Source organism: Xenopus laevis, chromosome 6S, assembly GCF_017654675.1.
Source record: "Xenopus laevis strain J_2021 chromosome 6S, Xenopus_laevis_v10.1, whole genome shotgun sequence".
Classification (NCBI taxonomy): Eukaryota; Metazoa; Chordata; class Amphibia; order Anura; family Pipidae; genus Xenopus; species Xenopus laevis.
Genome location: NC_054382.1, coordinates 61,780,402 through 61,803,369, shown reverse-complemented (window position 1 = coordinate 61,803,369; position 22,968 = coordinate 61,780,402). Strand labels below are relative to the sequence as shown.

General features: G+C 39.6%; 1 pseudogene; it reads right to left on the bottom strand.

Moving 5' to 3' along the window:
- The window catches only part of LOC108719707, a 218,233-nt pseudogene that overhangs the window by 105,627 nt on the left and 89,638 nt on the right, over nt 1-22,968 (bottom strand).

Here is a 22,968-nt window from a genome sequence, read left to right as displayed (position 1 = left end):
TTTACCCCATTTAAACCAAAGGCCCCTTAGAGATTTCATAAAACTGAACTTCAGGTTCTTTTTTTAAGGCAAACATATGGAACTCTAGCAATTGTCTATTAATTAGATAGGATTAACGCTAAGCTTTCATGATACTCTAGAGACAGACAAGTGTGGAAAATATATCCTTTCTCACTGTGGGTAATTGCTACAATTTTGTATCAAATACAGAAAGTACATGTATGGGATCCATTGTCCGGAAACCCATTATCCACAAAACTCAGAATTATTAAAATGCTGTCCCCCATATACTTTGTTTTATCCAAATAATCCACATTTTTTTTAAAAAAAATTAAGCAATACCTTGTATTTGATCACAAATAAGATATAATTAACCCTTACTGGAAGCTAAACCAGCCTATTGGGTTTGTATAATGTTTTCATGATTTTCTAGTAGACTTAAGGTATGAAGATCGAAATTACAGAAAAATCTGTTATCCAGAAAATCTCAGGTCCCAAGCATTAATGGTCCCATACCTGTATGTAATTTATGGCCATGTATTATACGATCTGCTTGTTTGGAGAGGTCACCAAATCTTTCTGCTGATATGCTCACTATGTGGGCAATATCCGGCTAAACCAATATCTAGGGCTAGGGAAAATGATGAGATAATAACTACTGAGCTGTTGGGGATCGTTGATGTGGTCCTTGATCCAACATGAAAATCAAACCTGCCCAAATCAGCTTGGCTAATTTTTGGCCAGATATCGGTAGGGTAGCCCTGTCAGAGGACCCCCCCCCCCATACAGGAGAAAATAAGCTGCTGATTTGGTTTAAAGGACTCAAATCAGCATCTTAAATCTGCTGTGTATGGCTGCTGTGTATTCTTCGGGTAGGAATAAGATGTGGATGTCAACATACTTTATGGTCAAATAGTGTCACTGCTGTGCAAACTCATAGGGGCAGATTTACTGAAGGGTGAATTGTCGCCAGCGGCTGCTTCGCACCCATCGCACCACTTTGACAGGCCCAAATACGCGGTGAATACGCTAATTCACTAAAATGTGAGTTTTTTTTTTACAAAACCACAGTTATGGTTCCTTTGATCGCTCCATCGGTTACTTGGACAACTGTGGTAATTCTAGAGCTAATACATGCTGACAAGGGCTGACTCCCAGGGATTCGTTACTTTAGCTGTGCAAGCATTTCATAGCGAAGATGCACTAGCATTCATTTATGCCTAGCAAAACTTCGCTAGTGATCTTGCACTTAGGTCAATTTGCATAGGGTGGGAAATTTAAAGTTGTATGGACATCTTCATTATAAATGTTGCTGCAAATGGTTTAAGTTACCGGTTTATATTACACATGTCCAGGGTACCTTAATAAACACTAGAGAGTTAATATAATGCTCTGCACATGAGCCCACTGTAAAATTAATGTTCTATATGTAATAAAATTTGTGGAGAAAACCGCTTACCCAAAAAAGTGAGTTAGAACTTTTGCAGTCAATCCTGCTTAAAAAAAGGAAAAGTCGCCAGTGTTTTTTGAACTTTAATGCATTTTCAGCACGCAGCATATGATGTATGTGGAAGATCTAGCTGCTTTATAGCACTTCACCTGGTCTGAGGTGGTGAAGGCAACTCTGGCGAAAGAGTAGAAAGAGTAGAAGTAACGTTCAGTAAAACCTGCATTTTAGTGAAATTGTGGAGTTACGTTCGTTTGCAAGATCGCAAAGTTGTCTGGTGATAGAGTGCGAATGACCGCTACCGACAGTCCCGTTCGCTAGCAGATTGGCGCCTGCGCCTGTTAGTGAATTGGTGATGTCCCTGTGGGTGGCAACGCTGGCGAAAAGTTGCTAGCGTTAGCCAATTCACTCTTTAGTAAATCTGCCCCCTAGTCCTTTGGAACCAAAAACTTACCCTATGTTATCACAGCCAGCTCTTGAGGAAAGGACCAGTAAATGCTACCTTATGATTAACAGATATGGCTAGGACTGAAGTAAACATTGCACTATTGTAAAATATATGGATATTATAAATCAGCTGAGTTTAAAATACTGAATCAGTATTCACTTACTTCCGCTCAGTATTTGCTGTGACCCGCTTGTGCAGCAATAACTGCAACTAAAAGTTTGTTGTAACTGTTGATCAGTCCTGCACATCAACTTGGAGGAATTTTATCCCATTCATCAATTCCTCTATAAAGCTTCACCTCTTGGATGTTGTTGGGTTTCCTCATACTGTATGAACAGCTTGCTTTAGGTCTTTCACAAAATTTCTGTTGGATTAAGGTCAGGACTTTGACTTGTCCATTCCAGAACATTCACTTTATTCTTCATTAACCATTCTTTTGTAGAACGACTTGGGTGTTTAGGATTGTTGTCTTGCTGCATGACTCTTGAGATTCAGTTTACTGACAGATGTCTTGACATTTTCCTTTAGAATTTTCTGGTATAGTTCAGAATTCATTGATCTATCAAGTGATGACAAGCTGTCCAGGTCTAGGTGAAGCAAAACAGGCCCAAATCAGAAAACTCCCTGCACCATGTTTCAGAATGGGATATGGTTCATATGTTCTTGAATGCATTGCTTTTCTTTCTCCAAATGTAATGCTCCTTATTTAGGCCAAAAATGTTTATTTTGGCTCTTTACACAAAACATTTTTCCAGTATCTTTCTGGTTTGTCAACATGATCTTTAGCAAACTGTAAAGTAGTATTTGTTGGGGAGAGCAGTGGCTTTCTCCTTGCTACTCTGCCATACACACCCTTGTTGTTCAGTGTTCTTCTGATGGTGGACTCATGACCATCAATATTTGCCAATGTGAGACAGGCCTTCAGTTGCTTAGAAGTTACCCTGAGTTCCTTTGTAACCCATCGGACTATTAGACACCTTCTAACACTTCTGTGTACGTTAATTCTTTCCTTGAATTGTACACAGTCTGTCTGAGACTGTTGAGTGGTGGAGTACAAACTCTTTAGAGATAGTCTTGTAACCTTTTCCAACTTTATGGGCATCAGCTCATTTTTCTTAGGCCCTCAGACAACTCCTTTGTTCGAGCCATGATGCACATCTATAAATATGTTGTATGTGTAATAAGGCTTTGCTGGATCCCCGTTCTTTAAAGGGGTTGTTAACCTCTGAGATAACTTTTAGTATGATGTGGAGCGTGATATTCTGAGACAATGTGCAATTGGTTTTCATTTTTTATTATTTGTGATTCTTGAGTTATTTAGCTTTTTATTCAGTAACTCTCCTGTCAGCAATTTCAACAATCTTGTTGCGATGGTCCAAATTACCATAGCAACTATACACTGATTTGAGTAGGAAACTGGAAAATGAATAGGAGACAGCCTAAATAGAAATATGAATAATAAAAAGTAGAAATAATAATAGATTTGTAACTTTACAGAGCATTTGTTTTTAGATTCCCATTTGAAAGCTGCAGAGAGTCAGAAAAAAGGCAATGATTTAAAAAATTATAAAAAATAAATGATGACAACCAATTGAAAAGTTGCTTAGAATTGGCCATTCTATAACATAAAAATGAATTTAAAAGTGAACCACATCTTTAAATACATTAGGGTATCTTCTCCACAACTAATTGTCATTCCATTAACTGAAAATACCAGAATCTGATTTCACCTTTAAATTATATGATAATTATAATAAATTAATTCACTTACTTTTGCCACACACAGGTATTGGATTACTGGTTTTCAATAAATACAGGACCAATTACCGTATAATCGCTTTTGTTTCATTTTAACTAGGTTTTATTCATGTACTTTTAGGAAACGGAAAATCAGATGATGTTTAAGGTCACTGATGAATAGCCCATATGGTTTCCCAGGTTAGTAGAAGCCCTTGGATGGGTCTCCATCAAAAGAATCAATCATTCAATAAATCACTACACATGCATATTTTAACTCTTTATATCTAAATATACTCTATACACATAAAATACATCAATTAAATGTAACCTGTATCATTATTCAAGTGCACATAAGCAGATGTGAATTTTCACAGGCAGTCCTGGAGATGGATTGCAAAAGCCACAGAATGACAATTGCCTTTCAATCATATCACACATACTTGTCTTTTGCAGCAATTTAGACTTGTACATTTTGAAAACTGACTGCAAATCCTTTTCTCCTGGCAGCTTCTGACTAGCTTGATAACAGATGCTGAAATGTAAGAATAGGGATGTAGCGAACGTCGGAAAAAAAGTTCGCGAACATATTCGCGAACTTGCGCAAAAACGCGAGCGGTTCGCGAACGGTTCGCGAACCCCATAGACTTCAATGGGAAGGCGAACTTTAACATCTAGAAAAGACATTTCTGGCCAGAAAAATGATTTTAAAGTTGTTTAAAGGGTGCAACGACCTGGACAGTGGCATGCCAGAGGGGGATCAAGGGCAAAAATGTATCTGAAAAATCTGCCTGTGTGTGCTTGGAAGAGATAGTGTAGGGGGAGAGCTGTTAGTGATTTCAGGGACAGATGATAGTAAGTTTGCTGGCTAGTAATCTGCTTGATACTGCTCTGTATTGGAGGGACAGAAGTCTGCAGGGATTTGAGGGACATTTTAGCTTAGGTAGCTTTGCTGGCTAGTAATCTGCTGTTCTCTTTAAACAACTGCCATACGTTGACCTTGTAGGCATTGTTTGCCCAGTTTTTTTGGACGCAGCCACTGAAGCACAGTTGCCAGAAAAAATATGCCATATAAATGCTGAAAATAGTCATTTTTCGCCATACGTTGACCTTGTAGACATTGTTTGCCCAGTTTTTTTGGACGCAGCCACTGAAGCACAGTTGCCAGAAAAATTATGCCATATAAATGCTGAAAATATAAATTTTTTTGGTTGCAGCCACTGAAGCACAGAGGCCAGAAAAATTATGCCATATAAATGCAGAAAATATGCATTTTTTTGGTCGCAGCCACTGAAGCACAGTTGACAGAAAAATTATGCCATATAAATGCTGAAAATATAAACTTTTTTGGTTGCAGCCACTGAAGCACAGAGGCCAGAAAAATTATGCCATATAAATGCAGAAAACATGCATTTTTTTGGTCGCAGCCACTGAAGCACAGTTGACAGAAAAATTATGCCATATAAATGCTGAAAATATAAATTTTTTTGGTTGCAGCCACTGAAGCACAGAGGCCAGAAAAATTATGCCATATAAATGCAGAAAATATGCATTTTTTTGGTCGCAGCCACTGAAGCACAGTTGCCAGAAAAAATATGCCATATAAATGCTGAAAATAGTCATTTTTTGCCATATACGTTGAGTCAACGTATGGCAAAAAATGACTATTTTCAGCATTTATATGGCATATTTTTTCTGGCCTCTGTGCTTCAGTGGCTGCGGCCAAAAAAACTGGGCAAACAATGCCTACAAGGTCAACGTCGTTGACCTTGTAGGCATTGTTTGCCCAGTTTTTTTGGCCGCAGCCACTGAAGCACAGAGGCCAGAAAAAATATGCCATATAAATGCTGAAAATAGTCATTTTTTTGGTCGCAGCCACTGAAGCACAGTTGCCAGAAAAATTATGCCATATAAATGCTGAAAATATAAATTTTTTTGGTTGCAGCCACTGAAGCACAGAGGCCAGAAAAATTATGCCATATAAATGCAGAAAATATGCATTTTTTTGGTTGCAGCCACTGAAGCACAGAGGCCAGAAAAATTATGCCATATAAATGCAGAAAATATGCATTTTTTTGGATGCAGCCACTGAAGCACAGTTGCCAGAAAAAATATGCCATATAAATGCTGAAAATAGTCATTTTTTGCCATACGTTGACCTTGTAGACATTGTTTGCCCAGTTTTTTTGGTTGCAGCCACTGAAGCACAGAGGCCAGAAAAAATTAAACCAGTAGGGTTTGCACCCTAGTTTGTAACGGTGGCGGAGGGAGGAGGAGGACGCTAAAGGACAGCTGTGTGTGGAGTCATGAGGCTTGAAGAGAAGGACAGCTGCATAGAAGTCAGAACAAGTCTTCCGGCGTGCAGTAACCCTCCGAGATCCACCCCTCATTCATTTTAATAAAGGTCAGGTAATCGACACTTTTGTGACCTAGGCGAGTTCTCTTCTCAGTTACAATCCCTCCTGCTGCACTGAAGGTCCTTTCTGAGAGCACACTTGAGGCTGGGCAAGACAAGAGGTTCATGGCAAATTGTGACAGCTCTGGCCACAGATCAAGCCTGCGCACCCAGTAGTCCAGGGGTTCATCGCTCCTCAGAGTGTCGATATCTGCAGTTAATGCCAGGTAGTCCGCTACCTGCCGGTCGAGGCGTTCTTTGAGGGTGGATCCAGAAGGGTTGTGGCGCTGCCTTGGACAGAAAAACATTTGCATGTCTGACGTTACAGACTGGCCAAAGGGCTTTGTCCTTGCAGGTGTGCTCGTGGCAGGATTACTGGCACCTCTGCCCCTGGAATGTTGATGAGTTCCTGAAGTGACATCACCCTTAAAAGCATTGTACAACATGTTTTGCAGGCTGGTTTGTAAATGCCGCATCTTTTCGGACTTGTGGTATGTTGGTAACATTTCTGACACTTTATGCTTGTACCGAGGGTCTAGTAGCGTTGCGACCCAGTACAGGTCCTTCTCCTTAAGCCTCTTGATACGGGGGTCCTTCAACAGGCATGACAGCATGAAAGACCCCATTCTCACAAGGTTGGATGCAGAGCTATCCATCTCCGCTTCCTCATTATCAAGGACTGCATCATCCACGGTCTCCTCCCCCCAGCCACGTACAAGACCAGGGGTCCCCAAAAGGTCACCACTAGCCCCCTGGGAAGCCTGCTCCTGTTGGTCCTCCTCCTCCTCCTCCACAAAGCCACCTTCCTCCTCTGACTCCACTTCTGGCACCTCTCCCTGCGTTGCAGCAGGTGCCTGGGTTCGTTCTGGTGATTCCGACCAGAAATCGTGCGCTTCCAGCTCCTCGTCACGCTGGTCTACAGCCTCATCTGTCACTCGTCGCACGGCACGCTCCAGGAAGAAAGCGAAGGGTATTAGGTCGCTGATGGTGCCTTCGGTGCGACTGACCATATTTGTCACCTCTTCAAAAGGTCGCATGAGCCTGCAGGCATCGCGCATAAGCACCCAGTAACGGGGGAAAAAAATCCCCAGCTGTGCAGATCCAGTCCTACCACCCAGTTCAAAAAGGTACTCGTTGACGGCCCTTTGTTGTTGCAGCAGACGTTCCAACATAAGGAGCGTTGAATTCCAGCGAGTCTGGCTGTCAGAAATCAAACGCCTGACTGGCATGTTGTAGCGCTGCTGAATGTCAGCAAGGCGTGCCATGGCTGTGTAGGAACGTCTGAAATGGGCCGACACCTTTCTGGACTGGGTGAGAACGTCCTGGAATCCTGGGTACTTGGAGACAAAACGTTGGACTATTAAATTTAACACATGTGCCATGCAGGGCACATGTGTTAAATTGCCTAGTCTCAACGCTGCCAACAGATTGCTTCCATTGTCACACACCACTTTTCCGATCTGCAGTTGGTGTGGGGTCAGCCACCGATCGGCCTGTGACTGCAGAGATGACAGGAGTACAGATCCGGTATGGTTTTTGCTTTCCAGGCACGTCATCCCCAAGACAGCGTGACAACGGCGTACCTGGCACGTCGAATAGCCTAGGGGAGCTGGGGGTGCACAGGTGTGGAGGAGGAGAAGGAGGACCCAGCAGCAGAGTAAGAAGAAGAAGAAGACGAGGTAGAGAGCGATGGAGGAGTAGAGGTGGTGGCAGAACCGCGTGCAATCCGTGGCGGTGACACCAACTCCACTGTTGTTGTTGAGCTACCATTCCCTGCTTCCCAGCCATTACCAAGTTCACCCAGTGGGCAGTGTAGGTGACATACCTGCCCTGACCATGCTTGGAGGACCATGCGTCAGTAGTCATATGGACCTTTGGCCCAACACTAAGTGACAGAGATGCGGTAACTTGGCTCTGCACATGTTGGTACAGGTGTGGTATTCCCTTTTTAGAAAAAAAATTGCGGCTGGGTACCTTCCACTGCGGTGTCCCAATTGCTACAAATTTGCGGAAGGCCTCAGAGTCCACCAGCTGGTATGGTAAAAGCTGGCGGGCTAAGAGTGCAGACAAGCCAGCTGTCAGACGCCGGGCAAGGGGGTGACAGTCAGACATTGGCTTCTTACGCTCAAACATGGCCTTCACAGAAACTTGGCTGGTGGCAGATGACTGGGAATGGGAACAGGTGGTCAAGGTGGAAGGCGGAGTGGAGGGTGGTTCAGACGGGTCAAGGAGAGCAGAGGTAGAGCAGTAAGATGCTGGACCAGAAGGAGTGTGGCTTTTAGTTTGCCTGTTGCCTTTGAGGTGTTGCTCCCAAAGTGCTTTGTGCTTGCCGCTCATGTGCCTTCGCATAGAAGTTGTACCTATGTGGCTGTTGGGCTTACCAAGGCTCAGTTTCTGACTGCACTCATTGCAAATTACAATGCTTTTGTCAGAGGCACACACATTAAAAAAATCCCACACTGCTGACTTTTTGGAAGTGTGCGATCTGGCGGTAACAGTAGAAGTTGGCGGAGTTGGCGGTATTGGCGGCAATGGCGGGTGCGTTGGCCGGCTGAACACAGGTGCCGATACATGTTGTTGCCCTGCTGATCCCTGCGGGCTGTCCTCCCTGCTTCTTCTAAGTCTTATTCTCCTACTGCCTCTCTGACTCTCCGTCTCTCCATCTGAACTACCCTCCTCTTGCTCTCTTCTACTAGGCACCCACAAAACATCAATCTCCTCATCATCATTCTCCTCAGATGCATCAATTTCTTCTGACACATCACAGAAGGAAGCAGCAGCGGGGACCTCCTCCTCATCACTCATTATGTCCATCTCTATCGTGTTCTCTGCCAGAATTAAATCTGGTGTAAGGTCCTCATCTCCTTCATCTTCTTCTGGCAATAATGGTTGCGCATTACTCAGTTCAAGAAACTCATTGGAAAATAACTCCTCTGACCCCAGTGAAGAAGGGGCACCGGTGGTGGAGGAAGTGTTACGTGGGTGGCCATAGCAGTGGAGGATGAGGAGGATGTTGTGGTAAAGTTAGAAACGGTAGAGGATGGGGTGTGCTGTGTAAGCCAGTCAACTACCTCTTCAGCATTTTGGGAGTTCAGGGTCATTGGCTTTTTAAAACTGGGCAATTTGCTAGGGCACAGGATTGCATAGCAGCACGGCCCCTAGCACGGCCTCTGCGTGGCGGCCTGCCTTTGCCTGGCATTATTTTTAAAAAAACAACACATTTTGCGGAATAAAGGTCAGTTGGTTTTTTAAACTGGCAATTTAGACTAAGGGCACACAGCGATGCGGTTGAAAACAGCCGGCAAATAATGCCTACAAGGTCACGTTACTACTCAGCGGCCTGGCTTTCGGATTACGTAAAAATACTAATGCGCTAAAAAAAATAACTCAGTTGGTTTTTCTGACGAATATTATATTTAACAGAATTAACAAGCACACAGCTAGATGGCGGGTTGAAGAAAACAGTGTGCAAATAATGCCTACAAAGTCAACGTATACACTACTACAGCGGTGGATACGGATTACGTAAAATATATGAATGCTGCTTGAAAAAAAGTAACTCAAGTGGTTTTTCTAGAGACGATAATATTATCAATATTTAGACAAAATGTGAACAAGTCACACAGCTCGATGGCGGGTTGAAGAAAACAGTGTGCAAATAATGCCTACAAGGTCAACGTATACACTACTACAGCGGTGGATACGGATTACGTAAAATATATGAATGCTGCTTGAAAAAAGTACTCAAGTGTTTTTCTAGAGACGATAATATTATGCAATATTTAGACAAAATGTGAACAAGCTCACACAGCTCGATGGCGGGTTGAAGAAAACAGTGTGCAAATAATGCCTACAAGGTCAACGTATACACTACTACAGCGGTGGATACGGATTACGTAAAATATATGAATGCTGCTTGAAAAAAGTGACTCCGGTGTTTTTTCTGGAGACGGTAATATTATGGATATTTAGACAGAATGGTGAACAAGGTCACACAGCTCGATGGCGGGTTGAAGAAAACAGTGTGCAAATAATGCCTACAAGGCCAACGTATACACTACTACAGCGGTGGATACGGATTACGTAAAATATATAATGCTGCTTGAAAAAAGTGACTCCGGTGTTTTTTCTGGAGACGGTAATATTATGGATATTTAGACAGAATGTGAACAAGGTCACACAGCTAGGTGGCGGGTTGAAGAAAACACTGTGCAAATAAGCCTACAAGGTCAACGTATACACTACTACAGCGTGGATACGGATACGTAAAATATATGGCTGCTAAAAAAGTCTCGGTGTTTTTCTGGAGACGGTATATTATGGAATTTAGACAGATGTGAACAGGTCACACAGCTAGATGCGGGTGAAGAAAACTGTGAATAATGCTACAGGCATAATGCTAAAAGGTAACTAACACTATACAGCGTATAATAAAAAAAAGTAAATAAAAAAAAATATATTAAAAAAAAATTAAGTTGGTGCTGCTGACTACTAGGAGCAGCAGATTAGCACACCAGTCCACTCCCCAACACTGCTAGACTAATAGCACTGGGCTCTTATAGTAGTAGTAGTAGTAGTAGTAGTAAAACAACAAAAAAATAAATAAAAGCAGTCCTTACAAGGACTACTGTTATTGCAGCAGTCAGCAGATGAGATCAGAAGCAGGACAGCTGCCCACTGCAGCTACATACAGAGCACTGCAGTAGAAGGTAGATTACTAGCCAGCAAAGCTACCTAAGCTTAAATGTCCCTCAAACCCCTGCAGACTTCTGTCCCTCCAATAACAGAGCAGTATCAAAACGATTACTAGCCAGCAAACTTTCAACTGTCCCTGAAATCACTAACAGGCAGCAGCTCTCTCCCTACACTATCTCTTCAGCACACACAGGCAGAGTGAAAAAACGCTGCAGGGCTTCGGTTTTTATAGGGAAGGGGAGTGGTCCAGGGAGAGCTTCCTGATTGGCTGCCATGTACCTGCTGGTCTGGGGTGAGAGGGCAAAAAAAAGCGCCAACAATGGCGAACCCAAAATGGCGAACGTCGCGCGACGTTCGCGAACTTCCGGCGAGCGCGAACACCCGATGTTCGCGCGAACAAGTTCGCCGGCGAACAGTTCGCGACATCTCTATGTAAGAAATAGGGGGAAAAATCCTGTAGATTGCAATGTGCTTGCTGTTTACTTTAGGGAGAACTCTTAAGCCCATAGAAAAATCAAACTCTCCTTTCAACCTAATAACTCATTTATTATGAAGAAGGAACAGGAATCCAGTTGAAGCAGGAGGTCAAGATAATACATGTTTTTCACCAACCTTTGCTGTTGTCTCATCATATTATAAAAAGCTCTAGAGGATTCAAAGTGAGACATTGCAAGTCTGCCTTAATGAGTGTCTTTAAGGAGTTAGAATCATTACTGGCTAGATCATTATATTGATTTAGAGCTATCGGTCAGAAATTTTTTTATTGGATAAAACCTGTCATTCTGGCAAGACATATATAGAAACCTGCAATTATTCATTATTTTGCTGTAGGAGCATACGTCTCATTAGCTGAATATGCTCAGACACAGAACAAGTGCCCATTGTTCTTAAATGGTATGTGACAAGTGCAATTTCTCTGCTTAGCCTATATGACTCTGTATCAAGCAATTCATATAAATAGTTCAATTAATTCATGTACTAATTAGTCAGTCATTTCGTCAGTGGATCAGTGGAATTTACCTTAATTTTTTAATTAATTGGTGGTTAATGGAGTTTGCCCTATGTTTAACCCTTCTCACCCACCTGTCTCTGTCAAGCTGCTCTGTGTTGACACTGAATGAGACCTAAGTTATTATTATAAGTAACATATGTTTCTATAAGTGACACAAGGGCCCCTTGAAAACAGTACTCCCTGATGGTGACTCTGGAAATGCCTTTGTGCCTCCTCGACACAGCAGGCAGGCAGGCAGCAATGTAATTTTTGAAATAGCACAGCGACAAATCTGTGACAGCAAATACCTTGTCAGAGTTATCTGAAAACTCTGATATTCAACACTATATGAAGCCAATCTAGTCAACTCTGGCTGTGCTTCCCAGATCCTCCAACACCAACGAGCAATGCGTTACCTTGTGGGGTTCTGATAATGCGAAAGATTTTAACTAGATGAATCACTGCATCCTAAAAGGATAAAATAAAGAAGCTGATCAGAAAGCAAATATATAAACAAACACACACACACATATTAGTAATAGCAACATTTAACATTTACCAGTTTCTTAAAATGTAGAGTTTAAATTGCATTTAGACATGTGTTACTCTAGTTTTATGCCAAAATCAAAACATTAGTCATCTCTGTTTTTAAAGTACGGTTACATTACTGACTTTTTATACCTAAATGTAGTTTAACAGAAAGCAAATCTTTTTTCAGCATCTGTGTTTAATAAATATGGATTCCTTCAGAACAGTTGTAAATACCTAAACAGGTGAAATATACCTTCAAAACACCCACCTTATTCAAGTAAAGTCTATAGCACACATTCCACAGCTAGCATATTTCAGCCAATGGAGAAACACTTCTCCACTACAGGCAGTTTTTGACCCAAAAATGCACTCATCACAGAAGGGTATTGTGCTGGTCTACTCTTGCTGAAATATGAGGGTAGATAAATGTTCCTTGAGACATTACCCTAGTGCTAACTGTTATCTTATTTTTCTCTGCAAGCTAACTGGCACTTGGGGCAGATTTATCAGGGGTCGAATTTCAAGTTTATGGGAGTTTCTAAAAACTCCCATAAACTCAAAATTCAGAAAAAAAAAATTATTTAAAAATTCATTTTTTTAAAAGAATTCGGGTAAATAGGATCGACCTCCAAACTTGAATCTAATTTGAATTGAATTGATCTAATTCAATTAGAGTTTTTTCACAAAATAATTTTTTTTTTATTTCAAAAGTCCACCAAACTACTCCAAATTGATTGTAGGGGGTCCCCATAGGGTAAAACACAAATTTGTCAGCTTTTAGATGGCAAATTCAAATGATGATGATAAATTTCAAAATACGAATTTAAACATTTTTTAAACTCAAATTGAATTTGGACTATTCCCTAGTCGAATTACACTAAAATAAACTCGAAATTTGAATTCCAATTTTCATTCGATCCTTGATAAATCTGCCCCTTAAAGTAGTAATTAATATTTTTGCAGAAGGCAAGCTGAGCTGATCATACCAACTGCCTGGCTTTGAACTGTCCAGTTGTTTTGAGGCACTTAACTCTTCGCTGTAGTAAGTCTGAAGCCTACCCCTGTTCCATTATGTAATAAGAATACATAAATACATGTATAGGCATCCTTATGCACAGCAGATAGATAATAAATTTAGAATCAAAATTTGTAATATGTATAAGGTGTCAAAACGCATTTATAAATCTGCAAAGATATGATAAAATATATCTCATAGAAAAAGGTTTATGACAAGAAATAATTCAATTATTTATGTTGACCAGATACAAATCATCTTAAAATGTAAAGTGTTTTTAGATTTTTCTATGTTAATGGCCCTAAACATTTTTGTTCTGCATTGTTCAATACAGACTGATATGCAAGCTGGCATTGTTCATGGCATATTTTTATACAGGATATAATCAAAATTATGAGAATATGCCTGTAGCTCATTTTTTTTGCCCAGAGAATAGCAATGCCAAATTGCTCTAGAATGTCGAAAGCTATTGCTGCAGAAGGTCTTTTGATGCTTCCCTGCTAAGTTCTATCATTCAGTATGACAGGGCAATAGAGCTAAGCAAGAAGCATCCGTAGATGATTCCTGAAGTAATAAATGTCTAGCTCTCCTCCAGACCAAACAGCAAAAAGTAATATTTATGATACAGGTATGGGATCCGTAATTTCTATCGTCATACCTTTAGGGGGTTAATTATTAAAGTCCGATTTTTTACTGGTGGAAGTTTTAAAAGGGGGAAAACACCATTTTTTTGAGGAAAAAAAACCTCATCCAGCAATTTCACCATCACTAATAAAAACATACATATGCCCTTTATGTACACGCCATATTAAAATTGACATAAGTGTAAGTATGTTAACAAAGTATCGCTAGGATGAAAGTAACGCTAGAGCTCACTCGCTAGAGTTTTGGTCTCTAATACTCAAACAGGACATTATTGTATTAGAGAGGGGACAGAGAAGGGCAACTAAGCTGGTAAAAGGTATTGAAAATCTTAACTATGAGGAAAGACTGGCCAAATTGGGGATGTTCACACTGGAGAAGAGGCGCTTAAGGGTTGATATGATAACTATGTATAAATATATAAGGGGATCATATAATAATCTCTCTAATGCTTTATTTACCAGTAGGTCTTTCCAGCTGACGCAAGGTCACCCATTTCGATTAGAAGAAAAGATGTTCCGCCTAAATATTCGGAATGAGTTTTTTACAGTGGGAGCTGTGAATATGTGGAATTCTCTCCCTAAATCAGTTGTACAGGCTGATACATTAGATAGCTTTAGGGCAGAGACACACATGGAGATTCGGGGAGATTCAGTTGCCCGGCAACAAATCGCATCTTCTTTGGGCGAGTAATCTCCCCGAACTGCCTTCCCGCCGGCTAGAAACTAAATCGCCGGCGTGATGGAACTCAGAGCAATTCGTTTTTCAAAGTTGCCCTAAGTTGCCTCATGAGGAAACTTCGGCGACTTCGGAAAATGAAGTGCTCTGAGTGCCATCCCGTCGGCGATTTAGGTTCTAGCCGGCGGGAAGGCATTGTGGGAAGATTAGAAGAGGAGATTTGTCTGGATTGCTTTTAAGCAAGTGAGGGAATACAGGGATATGGAAGATAGATCATAGTACAAGTTGATCCAGGGACTAGTCCAATTGCCATTTTGGAGTCAGGAAGGAGAAGCTTCAGATGGGGATTTTTGCCTTCCTCTGGATCAACTAGCAGTTAGGCAGGTTAAAAAAAAGTGTTAAAAGGTTGAACTTGATGGACGTGTGTCTTTTTTCAACCTAACTTACTATGTTACTATGTCACTTCTACCTTTCTACCATTTAAAATGTTATTCTTGAATTAATAAGTGTATTTGTTACATTATAATTGTGTGTAGGCATCTCAGGTCATTGTGCCTGATACTGTGCTTTCAGTTCTCTGCTGGGGGGGGGGGAGGGTAGGGGTGATATCACTCCTACTTGCAGTGCAGCTGTAAAGAGCATCTCAAGTTTATCAGATCACAAGTCACATGGCTGAGGGCACCTGGGAAACTAAGAAAGTGTCTAACCCACAGCAAATTTTAAAATAAAAATGAAAATCTGTTTGCTCTTTCCAAAAATGAATTTTAATTCAGGATTTTAATGCAGGGTCAGGATTAGAGAGGTCAGAGTAGTCGCAGATAGACAGGATCAGGATTGGAGAGCAGTAAATAGACAGAGCAAGGGTCAAAACCAGAATATCAGTTAGAATTCACAATAGCAAGGCACCTAGGAACTTAACAAATAGAATCACAATAGAATCATATGCACAATGAATTCCCCTTTTATACTTTTGAAATCCACGCCCTTGCGCGTGACGTCATCACGCCAGCGCAAAAACCATGAAGCGCACCGGCGCGCGCCATAGGGGAACCGGCACTGAAGGAGGCAGAACGCACGCAGCGGGCGACCACGCCAGAGCCGCTGCATGCGTCTCTGCTAACCACTAGAGCACCAGGGAAGGCCACTGGACCACCAGGGTAAGCATCGCTGTTTATTACACAGGGGTTTTTTTAAGATTGTGTCACAAGATTGTTGATAAGTAGTGATGGGTGAATCTGTCCAGTTTCGCTTCACCAAATAATTCGTGAAACAACGAAAAGATTCCCGACTATTTTGTCCAAATGCATTACAGTCAATTTTGACACACATCTATTTTTTCTTTGTTGCGGTGGATTTTTCACTGGCAAATTTTCTGCAGTTTTATGAAAATATTTGCGGATGGCGAAATGTGGAAATTTGCCGTGAATGAAACATCAATAATAAAAATTACAGTTTGCAAATGCAAGTGTCTTCACAAATTACAGGTTTATACACTTTTACAATATCTCAACAGAAAACATTGAAAAAGAACAATTATGGGGTAATGTAATAAAAAAAAAATCACCAGGTCTAATACCCCATAGTAATAAGTCTAATAAGTAATTAGCCTTAGCCTTTATTGGTCATTTGTTTAAAAGGAAACATCTGATTGGTGACTATGATTAAATAACCTCTCTTTAGAATGTAAAATGTTTACATCAGCAACCTCTACTGCATGATCCCCTCTAGCAAGTGTGATTTGCCTCGCATTTTTTTTAAATATTTAGGTTTAATATTGAATAATAGTATATTGCAGTTATGTACAACTTTTCCATTACAAGTGATACAATCCAATTTCTCTATCCCTTATGTTATTTGCTATTTTTTATATTTTTCATACCAACATTTAATAATTGGGCACTTAACTGACAAGTTACTGTATGTATTCATAAAAAATGCATTTTATTAAGTAAAGGGAGGGCAATTTATGAATAAGCAATCATGCATTAACAAACTCATGCAGGGTTTTATTTTAGATGTTTTTCCCCAAGTGGGCTTTCTTACATAAGAAAAACTTAATTATTTAAGAAAGCCCACTCAAGATAAATACCTCAACTAATAATGTTTATTCCTGAAACCCAGATTTAGTTTCTTAACCATGCTGGATTTCTTCATGGTTGCCTGGACCAAAAGGCTTAAACAGCCATACATACACAGGGGTAAATTTATCAAAGAGTGAAGTTAGAGTTAACCACAGTCCGCTAGAGTGAAACACTGCCTCTCTCCATTCATTTCTATGGGATTTTTAAAGGCTTATTTATCAAAGGGTGAAAGTGAAAGTCCACCCTTTGATAAATACGACTTTAAAAATCTCATAGAAATGAATGGAGAGTATACGGTATATCACTCTAGTGGACTGTGGTGATCTTTTACTTCACTTTTTGATAAATATACCCCACACACTTTTATTCAATAAGATACATTCCTGGTCAATGAAGTGCCTTAACTGGCCCCATAGTTTTTCCATATCCAAAAGATGGTTTTACCACCATTTTTTCATGGAAACATGGTCACAAGAGGGTGCTAGTTTACTGGAGTCTCTGCTTAGCACAGACAGTACTGTTCAACTTTTTTACATGTGGTGGAAAAATAATTTCTTGTTTTGCATGTATAAGGCCCAGAATATATTTAAATGAGTATGTCATACAATAAATCTATGAACATCTATTGAAATAGATTGAGAGTGAGGAAAGAGAAAGAATATGTTACCAGAATTATAAACTCTTTTCATTTTGCAATTGAACATGTAATATCTGTAAAATGGCTGTAAAACACTATTTCAATCGAGTGAATAATATCGCAGAAATCACACTGTAAATCTATGATATTATACAAAAAGAACTATAAACAAAAAAACCTATACATGTTCAAGTTTTGAACAATTATAAACAATGCCAAGCAAATAACAAGCAAAGTTATTCATGCAGGTTCCAATGGCAATGCAAGGTATAGGCTCAGATGTGACAATGTTTTAAATCGCCCACTGAAATTTAGCACACCACAGGACATGGATGTGTGCCCAGAAAGATACAATATTGCTGATACAAATTACTGCTAAAATGGTGTTTAACCTTTCAGGAGTATTTTTCAAGCAAATGTGTACCCAGGACTTCTAATGATTTAACACTATTCATTGGAGAAAATAATTACATTTGGCAGGAAGCTCACAAAAAAGGTGAAAAGGGTTTATGCATTTCTTATGTGGTCACTGCTTGTTACAGCAAGTAAGTATCTGATTTGGGCAGAGTCAAATATTGATCAGCCTCCTGGAAAGTATCTTTGATCATGAATGTTATAGGGCAGCAAATCACCTCTCAGGTTTTTCCATCAGATTATCCCATGTACATTCAGTTTGAACCCCACTATGTACGAAGTGAAAGATAATGGCAAATGTGATTACTGTTCACATTGAGAGAAAAAAACTATTTCTGTGCATTTACCACACATCTTTCCTTGCTTCAGTTGTTAGCTAAGTAAAACAATACTACAGACATGGAAATTAAATATAAATTTTACCTTGAAAAACACCAGATCCATTCTTGATCCCCCTCACAGCTTCATTATAATGTTGCATATACAGGTCAAGCCTCTCTGATAGCTGTTCAAATGATGGGATGGGCTCATATATTTTAGGTGCCTCTAAGTCTTCATCCTCCGGTCATCCCTAGAAGCTTCTGGTGCATCCCTAAAGAAGTCCACAAAATAGGATTCTTTTAAAGCATTGCTCATGATCTCTTGGTCCTCTACTACAGACAGGATCCGTCTGTGTGTCCTCAAACTGCTTCAGTAGTTTTTTCCAAGTGGTTCCTCCTCACGGCTGTATTCAATCAGGGATGTTGAATTTCTTCCTCCAAGCCATCACCTACATGTGTTTCGTCATGACTGGCTTCCTCAGGGCGCCGAGTGGAGGAAGCAATTGAAAAGAAAAGGTGAGTATGCCTTGCTGCAGTTAAAATCTACCAAATGCTATCACTGTGCATATAAGTTGTCCAGTCAAAGAGAAATTTGCCCATACACATCTATTTCTCCAAAGCGGTTCCAATCTCACACAGAGCACTTAATCTTAACTCTTAATTCTTTAATAGCGCTGTAGCAATTCCTCCATAAGAGACAAAAACTGGGATGCTGCACTGAGGATTTAAGATATCATTTCCCACACAGGACAAAGCAATTGGAGTTTGAAACCTCTTAAATTCTCCATTGAATTTGGATAATTTTTAATTTATTGGGAATCCTCAGTAGTTCAAATTCCAGGACGCATTAACTCTTTTGCCTTCCTCCAGCAATTTTAACAGGTTTTTTGGTATATGGAAATAATTAACTCCTTAACTTAACTTTATAGAATGAATTGATAATGAACTTGTAATTAATTGAATTAATTGAACTTGTAGTTTGAATAATTTATTATATATGAATTCATATATTGATTACAACAGTATTTAAAATGATATTTACATGAAATTGATGGTTGGTGATTAACTAAGTAAACCCTAGTTGAATAAAATGTAATGAATTGAGTTATACCTACAGGCTGCTAGTTTAGGTAAAGTAATGATAATGGGGGATTTTAATTACCCAGATATTGACTGGAGCAACGGTACTGCTGGATCAGTTAATGGGAACAAATTTATAAACTTATTGCACGACAATTTTTTAGCACAGGTTGTTGAGGAGCCAACCAGAAAAAATGCTATTCTTGATTTAGTGATCTCAAATGACCCAGAACTTATAGCAAATGTGCAAGTCATTGAACCCCTGGGTAATAGTGACCATAATGTTATATCTTTTAATGTCTGGTGCAAAAAACAAAAATATACTGGGGCAACAAAAACCATGAATTTTGCAAAAGCTAATTATAGTGCCTTGAGGGCTGCCCTACAGAGCATTGATTGGGGCATTAGGTTTTCAGCTAAAAACACAGAACAAAAATGGTTGTCCTTTAAAATGATATTAAATCATTACTGTTCTCAATTTATTCTCTTAAGGACTAAACGTAGAAGCTCTAAGAATCATCCTGTGTGGCTTAATACAGAGGTAAAGAAGTTAATGGGAAAGAAGAGAAAGGCATTTAAAAACTACAAATCTGTAGGGACAGAAGCTGCATTTAATGAATATAAACACTGTAATAAATGTTGTAAATCAGCAATCCGGAAGGCTAAGAAAAGAAATGAAGAGTTAATTGCGGTGGAGGTGAAAACTAACCCTAAAAAGTTTTTTAAATATATTAATAGTAAAAAGATGCAGGTTGAGAGTGTTGCTCCATTAAATAATGGTACCAGTATGGTTGTAACAGATACAGATAAGGCAAATGTGTTAAATCAGTTCTTTTCTTCAGTGTATACAATAGAGGAGTCTGGGTTCACAGGCTCACTTAATAACTGCACGAATGGTTCAGCTCAATCTAGTCAGTGGCTGACTCAGGATATGATTCAAAAAGCTTTAATACAAATTAATGTAAACAAGGCTCCAGGGCCTGATGGTATACACCCCCGGGTTCTAAGAGAGCTTAGTTCAGTTTTAGACCAGCCCTTATTTCAGATTTTCTCAGATTCACTGTCATCTGGTATGGTGCCTATGGATTGGAGAAAAGATGATGTTATTCCAATATTTAAAAAGGGATTACGATCTCAGCCTGGCAATTATAGGCCAGTAAGCTTGACATCTGTGGTGGGCAAATTATTTGAAGGCTTGTTAAGGGATCACATTCAAAATTTTGTCCTAATGAATGGCATTATGAGCAACAATCAGCATGGCTTTATGAAGGATAGGTCATGTCAGACGAATTTGATTGCATTTTATGATGTGGTAAGTAAGATTCTGGATAGTGGGGGGGGCAGTAGATATGAACTATTTGGATTTTGCCAAAGCTTTTGATACTGTGCCCCACAAACGACTGCTTTCTAAACTAAGGTCTGTTGGGCTTAATGAAGTCATTTGCACGTGGATAGGAAACTGGCTACAGGATCGGGTACAGAGGGTGGTTGTTAATGGGACATTCTCTACTTGGAGTAAGGTTCTTAGTGGGGTCCCCCAGGGCTCAGTATTGGGTCCACTTTTATTTAACTTGTTCATTAATGACTTAGGGGAGGGTGTTGTAAGTAATGTATCAGTGTTTGCAGATGACACAAAATTATCCAGCCCAATTAATTCCATCCAGGATGTGGCATCCTTGCAACATGATCTTGACAAACTGGCAATCTGGGCAGCTAAGTGGCAAATGAGATTCAATGTTGATAAATGTAAAGTCATGCACCTGGGATGTAAAAATATCCAAGCCACTTATACCCTTAATGGGACTGCACTAGGCAAATCCATTATGGAAAAGGACCTTGGAGTCCTTGTAGATGATAAACTTGGCTGTAGCAAGCAATGCCAGTCAGCAGCATCAAGGGCAAATAAGGTCTTGAGCTGTATTAAAAGGGGCATAGAGTCAAGGGAGGAGGGGGTCATTCTTCCACTGTATAGAGCACTTGTAAGGCCCCATCTAGAATATGCCGTACAGTTTTGGTCTCCATCACTCAAACAGGACATTATTGTATTAGAGAGGGTACAGAGAAGGGCAACTAAGCTGGTAAAAGGTATTGAAAATCTTAGCTATGAGGAAAGACTGGCCAAATTGGAGATGTTCACGCTGGAGAAGAGGCGCTTAAGGGGTGATATGATGACTATGTATAAATATATAAGGGGATCATATAACAATCTCCCTAATGCTTTATTTACCAGTAGGTCTTTCCAGCTGACACGAGGTCACCCATTCCGATTAGAAGAAAAGAGGTTCCGCCTAAATATTCGGAAGGGGTTTTTTACAGTGAGAGCTGTGAAGATGTGGAATTCTCTCCGTGAATCAGTTGTACAGGCTGATACATTAGATAGCTTTAAGAAGGGGTTGGATGGCTTTTCAGCAAGTAAGGGAATACAGGGTTATGGGAAATAGCTCATAGTCCAAGTTGATCCAGGGACTAGTCCGATTGCCATTTTGGAGTCAGAAAGGAATTTTTCCCCCTCTAAGGCAAATTGGAGAGGCTTCAGATGGGTTTTTTGCCTTCCTCTGGATCAACTGGCAGATAGGTAGTTAATAAAAAAAAAAAAAAGGTTGAACTCGATGGACATGTGTCTTTTTTCAACCTTACTTACTATGTGACTACAGAGTGCGGGATGAGATTATTTTTATTGGTTTAAAAATTGGTTATTATTATTATTATTAATCTCACGCACCGCCAGTTATTGCTGACTATATAGATTCTCATAATATGCAACAGGGTCCACAGCTACCCTTTATAACATAACAAATTAGTAAAGGAATATTTAATTACGTAAGACCTTCCACAAACAAGTTTTTTTTTTTTTTTATAGTATTATAATGTATCATAGGCTAAATTAAGCTAGAGTTAAGCACAATATAAGAACATTACTTTTTTGTACACAAATTGGCCCTTAAAATATGTTTGACTTTTACAAACACAAGTGATGTGTTGCTTTATTTAGTAATCTCACATATATTCAAAATAACATCTTATTTCATTCTGTTCAGTTACCAGAAATGTCTTTACAGTGCCAGAAAAATTAAGTCCTCCAAATTTAATTGCAGTTAATAATTGCAACAGGGCCATCACATTAATTGAAACATTGCTTACTTGTTTATGACAGACGCTTAATAACTTTGGCGACTTTGCTTGCTATAAAGAACTAATTATAATGTTTTGCATCTTATACAGTATATACAATCCTATAGTTGTAAATTATTCATGGTGATAACTTCTGGTATTAATTTCTGAAGCTTGTAAAAAAGTAATGAAATTAGAGCTTTGTAGAAGGGAGCCAACTCAATTTCTTTTGGTTCACTGGATGAATGTGAACTGCTTGTTGCTTGAAGATGTACAGATACACTGATATAACTGCATGGACAGTGCAACTGTCATTACCTAAGTCACAACGGTGCATTTTTTTAATATTATGTTCATACCAAACAGGAGTGAATTGATAGTAGGACTTAAAGGAGCTGTAAATCCACGCTCATCAGCCAAAATAAGACAAACAGAAATTACTGGTCACCCCACTCATTGATTATAGACATATTAATATCATGAATAAAAACTAGTTTTCTTTTTGCCTGGTGGCCCATATTTGGTTCCCATTCTTTAACCAATGTAATTCTCAATGCTCCTTTGAAACATGTTTGGAAGGGTTGCAGAAGACAAGTTCAAAGACTTGGTGGCATGATATTCAGGATCATATTTACTTGTATAGCCCTTAAGGAAAAGAGAAAATAATTCCAAAAGTATGCATAATATTCTGCCCATTTTATCTGCTGTTATTTTACACGAAATAACAGCAGTAATATTTGAAAAGT